Here is a 16,018-nt window from a genome sequence, read left to right as displayed (position 1 = left end):
ACATACACTCACAGAGACACAGACACACACAAAGGCACACTCACAGAGACACTCACACAGACACACCAACACACACTCACAGAGACACTCACACAGACACACCAACACACACTCACAGAGACACTCACACAGACACACCAACACACACTCACAGAGACACACCAACACACACTCACATAGACACTGACACAGACACACACAAAGGCACACCCAACACACACTCACAGAGACACTCACACAGACACACCAACACACACTCACAGAGACACTCACACAGACACACCAACACACACTCACAGAGACACTCACACAGACACACCCAACTCACACTCATTTTTTTTAAATTTTCTTTTTTTTTAAATTTTTTTTTAGAATAGCCAATTAAGGGGCAATTTAGCGTGGCCAATCCACCTCGCCTGCACATCTTTGGGTTGTGGGGGCGAAACCCACGCAAACACGGGGAGAATGTGCAAACTCCACACGGACAGTGACCCAGAGCCGGGATCGAACCTGGGACCTCGGCGCCGTGAGGCAGCAGGGCTAACCCACTGCGCCACCGTGCTGCCCTCCCAACACACACTCACAGAGACACTCACACAGACACACCCAACACACTCACACAGACACACCCACAAGCACACTCTCACAGACACACACACACTCTCACACATACACAAGCACTCTCACAGACACACATACACAATCTCACACTGACACACATACACAATCTCACACAGACAATCACAGACATACACACTCTCACACAGACACACCCAATGCACACTCAGACATACACACGCACAGACACACCCAAAGCACACTCACGCAGACACATACACAGACATACTCAAACAGACATACATAGACACACACACACACACACAAACCCACAACACACAGGCACACTCTCACACAGACATGCACACAAATACATAAACACTCTCAAAACCACACACAGACACACCCACACGCACATTCACAGAGACATGCACATTTTCACACAGACACACCTGCATGCACATTCACACAGATGCACACTCAAACACACCCTCACACACACCCACACACACTCAAACACACAATTACACAGGCACACCCAACGCACACTCACGCAGACGCACACTCACACATTCTCACACCCACTCACTCACCCACACAGACACACACACACATGCTCTCACACACACACCCAACACACACTCACAGAGACACTCACACAGACACACAAACTTGCAGACACTTGCTGATGCTCACACAGACACACAAAGAGACATACACGCTCATACACACAGACACACTCTCCCAGACACTCACACTGACAGACACACGCACACAAACACATTCATACATGCACATACACACAGACACACTCTCCCAGACACTCACACTGACAGACACACGCCCACAAACACATTCATACATGCACATACACACAGACACACACTCACAGTCACACACCCGAAGACAGAAACACTTTCAAAACCAAACACAGACACGGGCCTCCATTTTCTCATTAACACATAACACATTTGGGGCGATTCTCCGAGCCCGGCGCCGGGCAGGAGAATCGCCGCAACCACACCACGATGCCAGCACACGATTCTCCGAGGTGCGGAGAATCGGCGCCATTTGCACCGGCGCATTTGGAGCGGCGTTGGCCGCAGGCCGCTGGAATCGGCGGGACCACCGATTCTCCGGCACAAATGGGCTGAGCGGCCACGCCGATACGAATGAGACCCGCCGTCGCCATTCACCCCTGGTCGCTGCCGGCGGGAACTCTGCGGGAACGGTCGGGGGGGCGGCCTGTGGGAGGAGGGCGAGGGGCTCCTTCACCGGGGGAGGGGAGGGGGGCCTCTGATGGGTTCTGGCCCGCGATCGTGGCCCACCGATCAGCGGGCCGGCCTCCCCCCCCCCCCCCCACCCCGGGCCTATTTCCTGGGCTGGCCGGCCCCTGAACACCGACCCCATGTTGGCCGGCATGAACCGCTCCAGCGCCACGCTGGCCCCCTGTGGGGGCCAGAATCGGTCATACCCGGGACTGGATCGGGCCGTTGTGAAACGCGACGGCGTTCATGACGGTGCAAACAGTTGGGCTCCATATTGGAGAATCGCCCCCATTATTTCTAATGTAATAACATTCTGCTATACACAAAAATTCGACTTATGTATATGCTTTCAGATACAACTGACTTATCTCTGAATCTTTTTGCTGTAGTTCTACCACTTACTTGAGAAAGATGGCATCAAACTTTAAACAGCCTGTTGAAGGCCTATAGTCAGGACTATCCAGAAGATTGGGATAAAGGAATTCCATTAGTATTTAGAGGTTCAAAGGGTTTCCTGGAAAAATTTGGGAAGCTCTGTTAGATGTTTGATATATGACCTAACTCCATGTACCTCCATTTTCCACATGAGTTTGCCCTCCTTACATTCAAAATGACTAAGGGGAATCTAATAGCCATGTTTAAGGCCATTACGGTAGCACAGTGGTTAGCACAGTGTTATTGAAAATATGGAAAGATGTGTCATTTGAAACATGGGAGTCTGGCAATATCCGGTCTGAGAGAAACATGAGAGGATACAGGGAAAGATCCCATGAAAGGTTAATAGCAGCTGCAAAGAGCAGGATTGTAAAATGCAGATTCTTTCTCTCAAGCAGGCTTAGTAAACACACAGGATTTTTGTATGAAGCTAAAAACAAAGGCTCACACCTTCATTGAAAGTAACTATCTTAGTAAGCATCTGGAAAAGCATGGATGAAGGTTTCAGTTGAATGAAGTGATGAATGTTTAAAACAGGCAGGTCTTTCAAGTTATAACCAAGTGGATTTTCAGCATTACGCTAAAAGCAATGTTTCACACCTTCATTGAAATTAACTATTTTAGTAAGCAGCTGGAAAGGAAAGGATGAGGTTCAGTTGAATTTGGTGAAAATTCAAGGTGTGAAATTCTACTAACACCAAGTAAATTAAAGGAAACTGAAGACTATCAGTCTACGAGAAACATAATTTAGAGCCAAAATCAAAGTCAAAGTTATGAGCTGGGGACACAATTGGAAAATAAAACTATAGAAATGACAGGAACCAAACCAAAATTCACACCTCTATTGAAACCAAAGCATTTATGAATATCACAAAGGAACTTTGAACATCACAAAGGACAACGTAATCAGATCTGAGGGTGGAGGCTATGTCCAAAATGAATACTGAGATGTATTAGAATGTTTTGATCAAAGATACTTTTTACAATCAAAGTGAAATAAGTTATTTTACAATAAGGTCATAAAAACGGAATAACTGTTAGAAAGAGAATATAAACCCAGAGACCAGAGCAGGAACTAGCAGAAGCAGAGCAGAACCAGAACTCAGGGATAAGGATGGAAGGAACAAGAGAAGCAAGCATATTCAGCTTAGTCAGCTCGGTCATGGGAAAGATAAGACAAGCAGCCGAGCTCAAACAGCTAATACATCTCAAGAAGACCAGACTTTAAAGAAGATTGATTGTCAAGGTGGGCCTGAAGGTCCCTTCAACCAACCAGCAGGATCCAGAAGCAAGATCTTTTTACCTTTCTGTAAATAAAGTGATTGCAGCTTTTAAAAGAAAAAATATAATAACAAAATAACTTAATTTAACCTGAAACAGTGGTTTATTCCTCAGTATACTTTACTTACTTAGCAATGCGGGACCCAGGATCGATGCTACTAAGTGGTAAGTAGATGAAATCTTCGGTGAAGGTCTGGGTTATACCGGGGGATAACTTGAAAATATAGTTTGACCTGAATAGCACCCACCGAAGCCTGCATCGGAGTCAGGGAGTGAGAATCCCTGTTCACCATTTAAACTCCAATGAGTACAGACCCAGAGTCCTCAACCGTTCCTCATACAACATTCCTCATAATCATCTTGAAAAGAACAAGTTGATTAGCGATAGTCAACACGGTTTTGTGAAGGGTAGGTCATGCCTCACAAACCTTATTGAGTTTTTTGAGAAGGTGACCAAACAGGTGGATCAGGGTAAAGCGGTTGATGTGGTGTATATGGATTTCAGTAAGGCGTTTGCTAAGGTTCCCCACGGTAGGCTATTGCAGAAAATAAGGAAGTATGGGATTGAAGGTGATTTCGCGGTTTGGATCAGTAATTGGCTAGCTGAAAGAAGACAGAGAGTGGTGGTTGATGGCAAATGTTCATCCTGGAGTTCAGTTACTAGTGGTGTACCGCAAGGATCTGTTTTGGGGCCACTGTTGTTTGTCATTTTTATAAATGACCTGGAAGAGGGTGTAGAAGGATGGGTTAGTAAATTTGCAGATGACACGAAGGTCAGTGGAGTTGTGGATAGTGCTGAAGGATGTTATAGGATACAGAGGGGCATAGATAAGCTGCAGAGCTGGGCTGAGAGGTGGCAGATGGAGTTTAATGCGGAAAAGTGTGAGGTGGTTCACTTTGGAAGGAGTCACAGGAATGCAGAATACTGGGCTAATGGCAAGATTCTTGGTAGTGTAGATGAACAGAGAGATCTCGGCATCCAGGTACATAAATCCCTGAAAGTTGCCACCCAGGTTAATAGGACTGTTAAGAAGGCATATGGTGTGCTAGCCTTTATCAGCAGGGGGATTGAGTTTCGGAGCCACAAGGTCATGCTGCAGCTGTACATAACTCTGGTGCAGCCGCACCTGGAGTACTGCGTGCAGTTCTGGTCACCACATTATAGGAAGGATGTGGAAGCTTTGGAAAGGGTTCAGAGGAGATTTACTAGGATGTTGCCTGGTATGGAGGGAAGGTCTTACGAGGAAAGGCTCAGGGACCTGAGGTTGTTTTCGTTAGAGAGGAGAAGGCTGAGAGGCGACTTAATAGAGACATATAAGATAGTCAGAGGGTTAGATAAGGTGGACAGTGAGAGTCTTTTTCCTCGGATGGTGATGACCAACATGAGGGGACATAGCTTTAAATTGAGGGGTGATAGATATAGGACAGATGTCAGAGGCAGTTTCTTTACTCAGAGAGTAGTAGGGGTGTGGAACACCCTGCCTGCAACAGTAGTAGACTCGCCAACTTTAAGGGCATTTAAGTGGTCACTGGATAGACATATGGATGAAAATGGAATAGTGTAGGTCAGATAGGCTTCAGATGGTTTCACAGGTCGGCGCAACACCGAGGGCTGAAGGGCCCGTACTGCGCTGTAGTGTTCTATGTTCTATGTTCTAACACGTTCTTCATTCCAGGGATCATTCTTGTGAACCTCCTCTGGACCTTTTCCAAGGACAGCACATCCTTCCTTAGATATGGGGCCCAAAACAACTCACAATACTCCAAATGTGGTCTGACCAGAGCCTTATACAGCCTCAGAAGTACATCCCTGGTCTTGTATTTTAGCCCTCTTGACATGAATGCTAACATTGCATTTGCCTTCCTAACTGCCGACTGAACCTGCATATTAACCTTAAGAGAATCATGAACAAGGACTCCCAAGTCCCTTTGTATTTCTGATTTCCTAAGCATTTCCCCATTTAGATAATAGTCTATGCCTAAATTCCTCCTTCCAAAGTGCATTCCCTCACACTTTTCCACATTGTATTCCATTTGCCACTTCTTTGCCCACTCTCCTAGCTTGTCCAAATCCTTCTGCAGCCCTCTTGCTTCCTCAATACTAACTGTCCCTCTACAGATCTTTGTATCATCTGCAAACTTAGCAACAGTGCCTTCAGTACCTTCTTCCAGATCATTAATGCATATTGTGAAATGTTGTGGTCCCAGAACAGACCCCTGAGGCACGCCACTAGTCACCGACTGCCATCCTGAAAAAGACCCCTTTATCCCCACTCTCTGCCTTCTGCCAGTCAGCCAATCCTCTATCCAAGTCAGGATCTTACCCTTAACACCATGGGCTCTTAACTTACAGTTTCCCATGCGGCACCTTGTCAAAGGCCTTCTGGAAATCTAAATAAATCACATCCACTGGTTCTCCTTTGTCTAACTTCCTTGTTATCTCCTCAAAGAACTCGAAAAGATTTTTCAGACATGACCTCCCTTTGATAAAGCCGTGCTGACCCAGTCCTATTTTCCCATGCACTTCCAAGTAGGGGCTGTTTAGCACACTGGGCTAAATCGCTGGCTTTGAAAGCAGACCAAGCAGGCCAGCAGCACGGTTCGATTCCCGTAACAGCCTCCCCGAACAGGCGGCGGAATGTGGCGACTAGGGGCTTTTCACAGTAACTTCATTGAAGTCTACTCATGACAAATAAGCGATTTTCATTTCATTTTCAAGTACTTCACGATCTCATCTTTAATAACCGACTCTAAAATCTTACCAATGACCGAAGTCAGGCTAATCAGCCTATAATTTCCCATCTTCTGCCTCCCTCCCTTCTTAAACAGGGATGCTACATTAGCCACTTTCCAGTCCTCTGGGACCTTTCTTGCCTCTAGTGATTCCTGAAAGATCATTACCAATGCCTCCACAATTTCCTCAGCTATCTATTTTAGGACCCTGGGGTGTAGTCCATCCGGTCCAGGTGACTTATCCACCTTCAGACCTTTCAGTTTCCCCAGAACCTTCTCCTTCGTGATGGCCACTGCACTCACCTTTGCTCCCTGGTTCTCCTGGAGTTCTGGCATCCCACTGGTGTCTTCCACCGTGAAGACTGATGCAAATTAACTGTTCAGTTCATCTGCCATTTCTTTGTTTCCTATTATTACTTCTCCAGCCATGTTTTCCAGTGGTCCAATGTCTATTTTTGCTTCACTCTTACCTTTTAAATATTGAAAGAAACTCTTCCTATCTTCTTTTATATTACCAGCTAACTTGGACTCATATTTCATCTTCTCTCCCCTTATTGCTTTTTTAGTTGTCCTCTGCTTGCTTTTAAATGATTCCCATTGCTCTGGCTTCCCACTAATCCTTGCCACTTTGTTCGCTTTTTCTTTAGCCTTTATGGTGTCCTTTACTTCCCTCGTCAACCATGGATGCCTTGTCCTCCCCTTAGCATGTTTCATCCTTGGGATGAATTTCTGCTGCGCCCTCCGAATAACCTGCAAAAACTCCTGCCATTGCTGTTCCACTGTCTTCCCTGCTAGTCTCCTTTTCCAATCAACTCTGGCCAGCTCTTCCCTCATGTCTTTGCAGTTACCCTTCATTAATTGTAATCCCATTACATCTGATTGCACCTTCTCCCTCTCGAACTGCAGGGTAAATTCTATCATATTGTGGTCACTGCTCCCAAAGGTTTCCTTCACCTTAAGTTCCCTAATCAAATCTGCCTCACTACACATCACCAAATCCAGAATTGCATGTTCCCCAGAATGCTCAATGCACAAGATGCTCCAAAAAAAAAATCTCTTAAACATTCCGCAAATTCCTTTTCTTGAGATCCACTACCAACCTGATTTTCCCAGTCCACGTGCATATTGAAATCCCCCATGATTATTGTAATATTGCCTCTTTTTACATGCCTTTTCTATCTCCTGATTTATTTTCTGCCCCACATCCTGACTACTGCTGTACATAACTCCCATCAGGGTCTTTTTACCTTTGCGATTCCTCAACTCTACCCACAGAGATTCTATGCCTTCTGATTCTATATCACTCCTTGCTATCGATTTAACTTCATTCCTTACTAACAATGCAACACCGTCCCCTTTCCCCATCTGCCTGTCCTTTCGATAGGACCTATATCCTTGGATATTTAGATTCCAGTCCTGATCCCCTTGCAGCCACGTCTCTGTGATGCCCACAACATCGTACCGGCCCATTTCAATGTGTGCAACAAGCTCATTTACCTTGTTCCGTATACTGCACACATTAAGGTGTAATACCCTCAGTCCTCTCACCCTCCATTGACCATCTCCCTTCTCATACTTGTCACCTATTTTGCTCTGCCTGAGGGTGATGTATTATTTTTGTTTTCTATTTCCCCTTCAGTTATGACACCTTCTAGGCTAATGCTCAGTTCCCACCCCCCTGCCACATGAGTTTAAATCCTCCCGAGTCACTCTAGCAAACCTCCCAGCCAGGATACTGGTGCCCCTCGAGTTTTGATGCAACCTGTGCTTCTTGTGCAGGTCGCACCTGCCCCTGAAGAGATCCCAATGTTCCAGAAATCTGAAACCCTCCCTCCTACACCACCAGTTTAGCCATGTGTTCAGCTGCACTATCCTCCTATTTCTAGCCTCACTGGCACATGGCACATGAAGTAATCCTGAGATTACAACCCTAGACGCCCTGCTTTTTAGCTTACTGCCTAACTTCCTGAACTCCTTCTGCAGGATCTCATCACTCATCCTGCTTATGCCATTAGTAACTATGTCTACTGCAACCTCTGGCTGTTCACCCGCCCCCTTCAGCTTGGGTCGCTGTCTGTGTGGAGTTTGCACATTCTCCCTGTGTCTGCGTGGGTTTTCTCCAGTTTCCTCCCACAGGCCAAAGATGTGCAGGTTAGGTGGATTGGTCACTCTAAATTGCCCTGAGTGCCCAAAAAGGTGGGGTGGGGTTACAGGAATAGGGTGGAGGTGTGGGCTTGGGCAGGGTGCTCTTTCCAAGGACTGGTGCAGACTTTGGGTGCCGAATGGCCTCCTTATGCACTGTAAATTCTATGATTCTATGAAAATGATGAAGCATTTTGACAGAATTAAAGAAGAGGAATCATTTGCTGTGGTTGGAGGATTGGTCAGCAAATTACCGATATAATTGACCAAAAAACCAGAGGGGAGGTGAGGTGAATTCATTTTTCACAGCGAGATGCTGCAACTGAAACGTGCCACCTGAAAATCCCTGGAGGGAGTTTCAAAAATAAATTTTAAAAGAGAGTTAGATAAAACCTTAGAAAGGCAAAATGTGCAGGGTTGTGGGGAAAGAGAAGATGGGGGAACGAATTGAGGAGATTTTTCAAAGAGCTAGCAGTGGTACAGTGAGCTGCAAGGCCGCCTTCAGTGTTGTAAGTTTCTATGAGAGTGAGGCCCCAGTGCAAACGCAATCCGTAACTTAAAGAAGAGGAAATGCCCAATATAAAGAGAGAAAAAATACCCGATGCACCAAAATAAATCTGATTTCAGTTCCTGAAAAAGGAAGAATGAACAAAGTGTTTTGGACCTCAATGCCAACATGTTTCTGAAGCTAATATTAGACTGGGAATCTGGGTGGACGACCTGTAGCTGTTTTTTGAGATTTGTGTTCCCTCACCTGGTCCTAGGTCAGCACATCTGGGTCCCAGACGTCAGCACGGATTGAAGATACTGCCCCTCGACATCATGTGGTGAGGTGTTAGTGGACTAATGACACTCTCTGCCGCTACCAGTTCAGCTTCTAGACATTGCTAAGCACAGGTTTCCATTACAACCACCTGTCCCCACCACATGGGCTCACTGTTCACTAATTAAACACAAATAGATCAGACAAATGGCTGCTTTGTGTCAAATTGGAACACATGGGCAAAAGAGGAAACTGCAGGGGAGAAGTGATTATCATGGGACTGAAATAGGAATTAACGATGGTTTATTTCTGAATTTGTGGGAACTTTCTCATGCACAGTTTCTTTGTACATACAGAACCCTCCTGAGCTGTGGTTCCCTGTGACATGTGTGGCAACCCTCCCCCAACACCACTCCCACCCCCACACCACTCTCACCCTCACCCCCACACCACCCTCACCCCAACTCTCACCCTCCAGTCCACCCTCACTCCACCCACCCCCAACGCAACACCACCCCCACACCACCCTCACCCTGCGCCACCCCCACACACACCACCCCACACCCCCACCCACACGTCCACCCCCCCCCCCCCCCACCCCCAGCCCACAATCTAATCATACATCTTGTCTCGTGCCTTGCAGGACCTGCTGATGATGAGGCGCGTCCATCTGACAACCCCCACCCCCAGCCAGTGCCTCAGCTGACACCCCCCCCCCCCCCCCCCCCCCCCCCCAGCAATGAGCCAAGCAGCAATGACAGCAGCTCGGACACCAGCACTCCTCCCGAGACTCAGGAGGCCCCTGGGGTCGGGTCGGAGGATGACACTGATTTTCCGTCGCAGCTGTCTCCTACACCCTCCACCATCCCAGAGACAGTCCCATGACTTGTGGAGATACAGTCACAGAGCCAGGGACTATATGAGGGGTTGTCGGTGGGCATCCAGCACCTGCAGGTGTAGTTGGAGGAGTCCAACCACATGCCGACCATGCGTGCCACCCAGGCCAACACCGCACGGGTGACGTTTGTGGTGGACGCATTGGGGCGACAGTTTTGGCTATGGATCAGCATGTCCAAGGCCTGGGGCATTCTGTGCAGGCCCTGGCCCAGGGCGGGTTGCCATCTCACAGGCAAACATATGCCAGAGCCACATGGGCATTGCAGCCGTGCTCCTGAGCGAGGCCCAGTCACAGCAGGCCATGGCTGGGAACATAAGTGGTATTTCCCAGGCACTGGCCAACGTGGCACACACACAGAGGGAGGTGGCACAGACACAGAGGGAGGTGGCACAGTCACAGATGGAGGTGGCACAGTCAATGGCTGATGTGACACAAACCCAGAAAGTGGTGGCACATTCTATGGGAAGTGGTGGCATAGTGGGATTGTCACTGGACTAGCAATCCAGAAACCCAGGATAATGTCTGCGGACCTGGGTTCAAATCCCACCATGGCAGGTGATGGATTTTAAACTCAATAAAAGATCTGGAATTAAAAAGTCTAATGATGACCATGAAACCATTGTGAATTGTCGTAAGAAAACATCTGGTTTAATAATGTCCTTTAGCGACAGAAATCTGACATCCTTACTTGTGACTCCAGACCCACAGCAAAGTGTTGACCGCAACTGCCTCCTCAAGGGTAATTAGGGATGGGTAATAAATGCTGCACAGCCTGCGATGCACACGTCCCATGAACGAATAGAAAAAAAAATGGGTGATGTGGCACAGTTCCAGACAGAGATGGTCCACTCCCTGTACTCAATGGCCGTGAGTGTGTGGAACCTAGTTGAGATCAGAGCAGTCCTCCAGGACTGGCAATGCCAGGTTGCAGGGGAGACTTAGGGGATAGCTCCACTCGCACCCCCCTCCCATGGAGTAGACTGGGGGCCACAGGGCACCCCGAGGGAGGAGGACGTGATGGGGCCCAGGCCGGTGACTGACCCCAGAAGACGCCCGGCAACGGGGACCCAGGTCTTAGTGTGGCAATCACAACAGGCCGCCTCCACTCCTGCTGTACCATCTGTGGAACCACCTACACATAGCGTTAGGGCCCGTAAGGACAGAAAGTTAGACACAGTTAAGTTGGCATGGGTGCAGGGCACGTATCTGTAAATAATTGTTCACATTAAACATCTGTAACCTTGTTTCAACCTGTCTCACCGTCTCAGTGCTCTATCAGATGGGTGTCAGGGATGGGGTGGTTTGGGCTGGCCAGAGGAGCGGCGGAGGGTAGGAATGGGCGGACATTGTGGTTGACCGAGGCACCTCCCCTCCCACCCCACCCCCCCCCCCCCAAACTCCCCTCCCCCCCCCCCCCATCCCCCACCCCTTTGTCCCCAGCACTGCCCAAGGAATCGGCGGAACTGTCTGATGGAATGGCCAGCTTGCATTTAGGGTTCTCCCAGGTGCATGGTGGAAAGTGCTACCGTGGGCAGGATACAAACATTGGCATATATTGCAGAGCACCAGGGCTCAACGCAGAGTGGGTTGTCATCATCCTCCATTCCATAGTTAAAACCCTGTGTCACTGCCAACCCAGGGCCCCCACCTCGTAGTGCTGCAGGTATGTATCACAGAGGTGGTTGCAGGTGGGGGGGATAGTGGCCAGGGAGGGGTGAATGAGGGGGGAGTGAGGGTGGCATGCAGTGCCCATGCCCCTGGCCAGTCCCCCCACCTAGTCCTGGAGACGATCAGAGCGTCCCATGCATGCAGGCCCTGACGCACATGTTGTGCGGCGTCCCCTGCTTGTCTGGGCCCCATGTCCTGGCAATCCTCGCCCTCCCCCGTATCCTTCTCATCGGACAAGGACTGGTGTTCCTGTTCCTCCTCCAGCAAGTCTCCCCTCTGCTGCAAGCTGTTGTGGAGGACACAGCAGGCCGCCAAGATGCAGGCGACCGACTCGACATCTTACTGGAGGGCCCCTCCAGAGCAGTGCAGGTACCTGAATCGCTTCTTCAGGAGGCCGAAGCACCGATCGATCACACTCCTGGTCGCTGTATGGGCATTGTTGTAGCGGGTCTCTGCATGGGTCTGTGGCCTCCGGATTGGTGAAACCAGCCACAATTGTAGTGGATAACTCCTGTCGCCCAGGAGCCAGCCTCCCAGCCGGGGCGGCAGGATGAAGGCGTCGTGCACACTACTTGGGTATCGGGCATAGAGGTGAATGATGCACAGCTGATGGTCACATATCACTTGCACGTTCATTGAGTGGAACCCTTTTCGGTTTGTGTAGAGCAGTCTGTTATCCGCAGGTGCTCGTAGAAGGACATACATCCCGTCAATCACCCCCTGAACCAAGGGCATCCTGTCGATGGTGGCGAACCCCGCTGCCCGGGAACCTGGTGGGCTCAGTCCACATTGAAATAGATGTATTGACATGCCTGGGCAGATAGGGCCTCTGTGACGGCACCTGTGCACCGAGGTCTGTGAGATCCGGGCAAGGTCCCCACTTGGCGCCAGGAAGGACACCGTGTCGGAAAAGTTTAGGGTGACTGTCACCTTGACGGCCATCGGGAGGTGGTGTCCTCTCCCAAAGGCTCGCGGTGCCAGGTGTGCCATCATTTGGCAGATATGTCGCACTGTCCCCCTGCTCAGCCGGAATCCACGAATGACAGGCGGTGCCGGTACACACAAGGCCTCATACGGCGCCTGCTTGTCACCTCCTCCTCCTCAGCCTGTTGGGCGCCTGACTCTCCATCCTCAGTGGCTGCCTCCTGTTCCTCTGGGGCAGGCTCCGCTGCTGCCCACTCCACTGCTGCAGCTGCCTCCTCGAGCAGCTCCAGCTCGTTCAGCCGCAGTGCATCTCCCGGGGCTGCAGCAATTAGGAGGTAGGCCACCATTGCTGGCTGAATCCCAATATCCATTGTCTGCAGAGGGTGAAAGGCCCACATGTTAGCATGGTGCGTACCCCCCGTACCCAACCAGGTTCAATGGGCTATATAGTGGTCCCTGTTGGCACTGTGGGCTCTGCCCCCCGCATGTCGCATCCCCACCCCCATCCTCACAACTCGGGCGCTGTTGGTGGCCGGCACTGTGGAGGCCTCTGGCCCTGGCACCTGTCCTTAATGCAAGGGGCACCATAGGCTGGCACTGCCCTTGCCAATATGCTCCATGGCCCCCGCCTGATGAAGGAGCTAGTGATTCCATTTAAATCTGCTGGACTTTAACCTGCTGTTGTAAGACTTCTTACTGCAGATATATCGCCATTCCCTCACTGTCGCTAGGTCAAAATTCTGGAAGTCCCTCCCTAACGGCACTGTGGGCGTTCCTACACCACATGGACTGCAGCGGTTCAAGAAGGCAGCTCACCATCACCTTCTCAAGGAAAATTAGGGATCAGTAATAAATACCGGTCTGGCCCACAGCACTCACGTCATGGCAGTGCCAAGAAGGAGTGCCAGGATGCCACCCTGCCCTGCCCACAACCACCTGGGAGCCTCAACTCTCCAGTGAGACCCCCCGAGGTGCCACCATGACTGGTTTATGACTTTGTGAACCAGTAGCAAACAGTTAAGGCCTCGCTGATGAGGCAGGTGAATCCCGGTAACCAGGTGAATGCTGCAAACACATATTTAAATGAGCCTAATCGCTCATTTAATATGCGCACCTGAATCTCACCCAGCAGGAGCGAGGTCCAGATCGCAGCGCCCCGTGAAATTCCATTGATTCTCACAGGATGTTTTCAGCGTCACATATCTCAGGAGAGGCCTCTCGTGGGATTCAACAGCCTCGACCTGACACCAATTCTGGCATGTACCTGGCACCGACCACGGCCGATTCTCCGCCCAATCGCATTTCCCGATTTTGGCATCGGTCAAAAGAGAATCCCACCCATTATGAAGAATGATGACACCAGTGTTGTATTAACACCAATCTGCTCAATTATGCCTGATTGTTGTGGAAGGTCAGGGGCCAAGTCTCATGGGGCGAGATTGGCTACAACAGATAAAGCTAAATCGGCTAGAAATTTTTAATATATCGGATGGTACTTTTCAAGAGATTCTGTGCAAGTACAAAGACGTTTTTCAAATGCACCTTGGCCGAATACAAAGAGTATTGGATAACATTTACATGAACCCTGAAACCACACTGAAATTTGTCAGTGCTTGGCCCGTCCCTTATGATCTAAACTGGAGAGCCAAGGCCGAATTGACACCCATAGAAAAATCAGAGATCATAAGGCCAGTGCAGTTCTCCAAATGCACAGCCCCTATTGTTCCTGTCTTAAAATCTGACCGCACCATTAGGATCTGCGTTGATTACAAACTCACCATAAACCGAATGGCTCAACTCGACGAGTATCTGATCCATCAGATAGAATATCTCTCTGCAAAGCTGGTGGTGGGCCTCACATATGCAAAGTTGACTTGAGGGAGGCATGCTAGCACAGTGGTTAGCACTGTTCCTTCACAGCGTCAGGGACCTGGGTTTGATTTCCGGCTTGGGTCACTGTGCGGAGTCTGCACATTCTCCCCGTGTCTGCGTGTGCTTTCTCCAGGTGCCCCGGTTTCCTCCCACAGTCCAAAGAAATAAAGTGATAATCTTAACAAGCGATTCTTCACCCTATGGGATAGGAGCAGTCCTATCCCACAAGATGGAGGATGACATTGACTGACCCATCGCTTTCACCTCCTGAACATTGACTGACATAGAGCTAAAGAATTCACAAATTGAAAAAGAGGGCCTGGCTGTGGTATACAGTGTTAAAAGTTCCATCAGTACATGTACTGATGTTTCACCATCATAACCGACCACAATCCATTATTGGGTTTACCCTTTGAGGACAAACCAATTCTACCCATTGTTTTGGCCAGGATGCACTGGGATCCTGGAGCTGTGAGGCAACTGTGCTAACCACTGCGCTACCGTGCTGCCCAACCCTAAGTGGTCACTACTAATGTTCCTTCAGCAGAGTCATAAACCAGGTTGCCGGTTGGTTCAGGACAGCCCCCTGATGCCACTCCAGAAGGAACTGGAGTGGGGGACTGCCCTGACACACCTGCTGACATTTTGAGGCAACCTCCTGCTGCTGACAACATTATCTCGCTGGTAGAAGAACCTGTCAGAAAACGGAGTCCTTCCACCAGACCTCAGAAATCACCTGATAGACCGAGCTTATGAGAGACTGTACATTACCACCAACCTTTTGTGGTCTGCCCTCGTTGTAAATAGTTACTTGTTTTACCATGATTTATATAATGTTGAGAGACTTGAGGGAGGAGGGATATGGTAGTGTGGCCAGTTTGAGGGGGTGATCGTTCGTGGGCCATGTGACCCGATCAGGGGCTATCATATGGGAAAGTGCAAACCATGACTAACAGAGAGAAAGCACGAGACCCTGAGAGTAGGGGCCTGGGGCAGTGTAGACCCAGGAGCCAAAGCATGTCTGTAGTTATATTTCATTACTGCCTCCAATAAAACTCTTGGGCGCGATTCTCCGCTGCCCACGACGGGTCGGAGAATAGTGGGAGGGCCTTCCCGACATTTTTCCTGCCCTCCCGCTATTCTCCCCCCCGCCCCCCCCCCCCCACGGCGGCCCCACGACACGAATCGCTGCTCGCCGTTTTTTACGGCGAACAGCGATTCTCCCCAGGCCGATGGGCCGAGTTCCCAGGCCTTCACGGCCGTTTTCACGAACGCAAACACACCTGCTCTCACCGTTCGTGAAAACGGCCGCAAAGTGCCATCCCGAACAACCATGGCACGTATTGGCACGGCCGCACCACGGCCGTGCCAAGGGTTGCATGGGCCTGCGATCGGTGGGCACCGATCGCGGGCAGCGGGTCCGATACCCGCGCACTCTTTGTTCCTCCGCCGCCCGCAAGGTCAGTCCGCGGGGCG

Source organism: Scyliorhinus canicula, chromosome 15, assembly GCF_902713615.1.
Source record: "Scyliorhinus canicula chromosome 15, sScyCan1.1, whole genome shotgun sequence".
NCBI classification, from domain to species: Eukaryota; Metazoa; Chordata; class Chondrichthyes; order Carcharhiniformes; family Scyliorhinidae; genus Scyliorhinus; species Scyliorhinus canicula.
Note: the sequence above shows the minus strand (reverse complement) of the source record.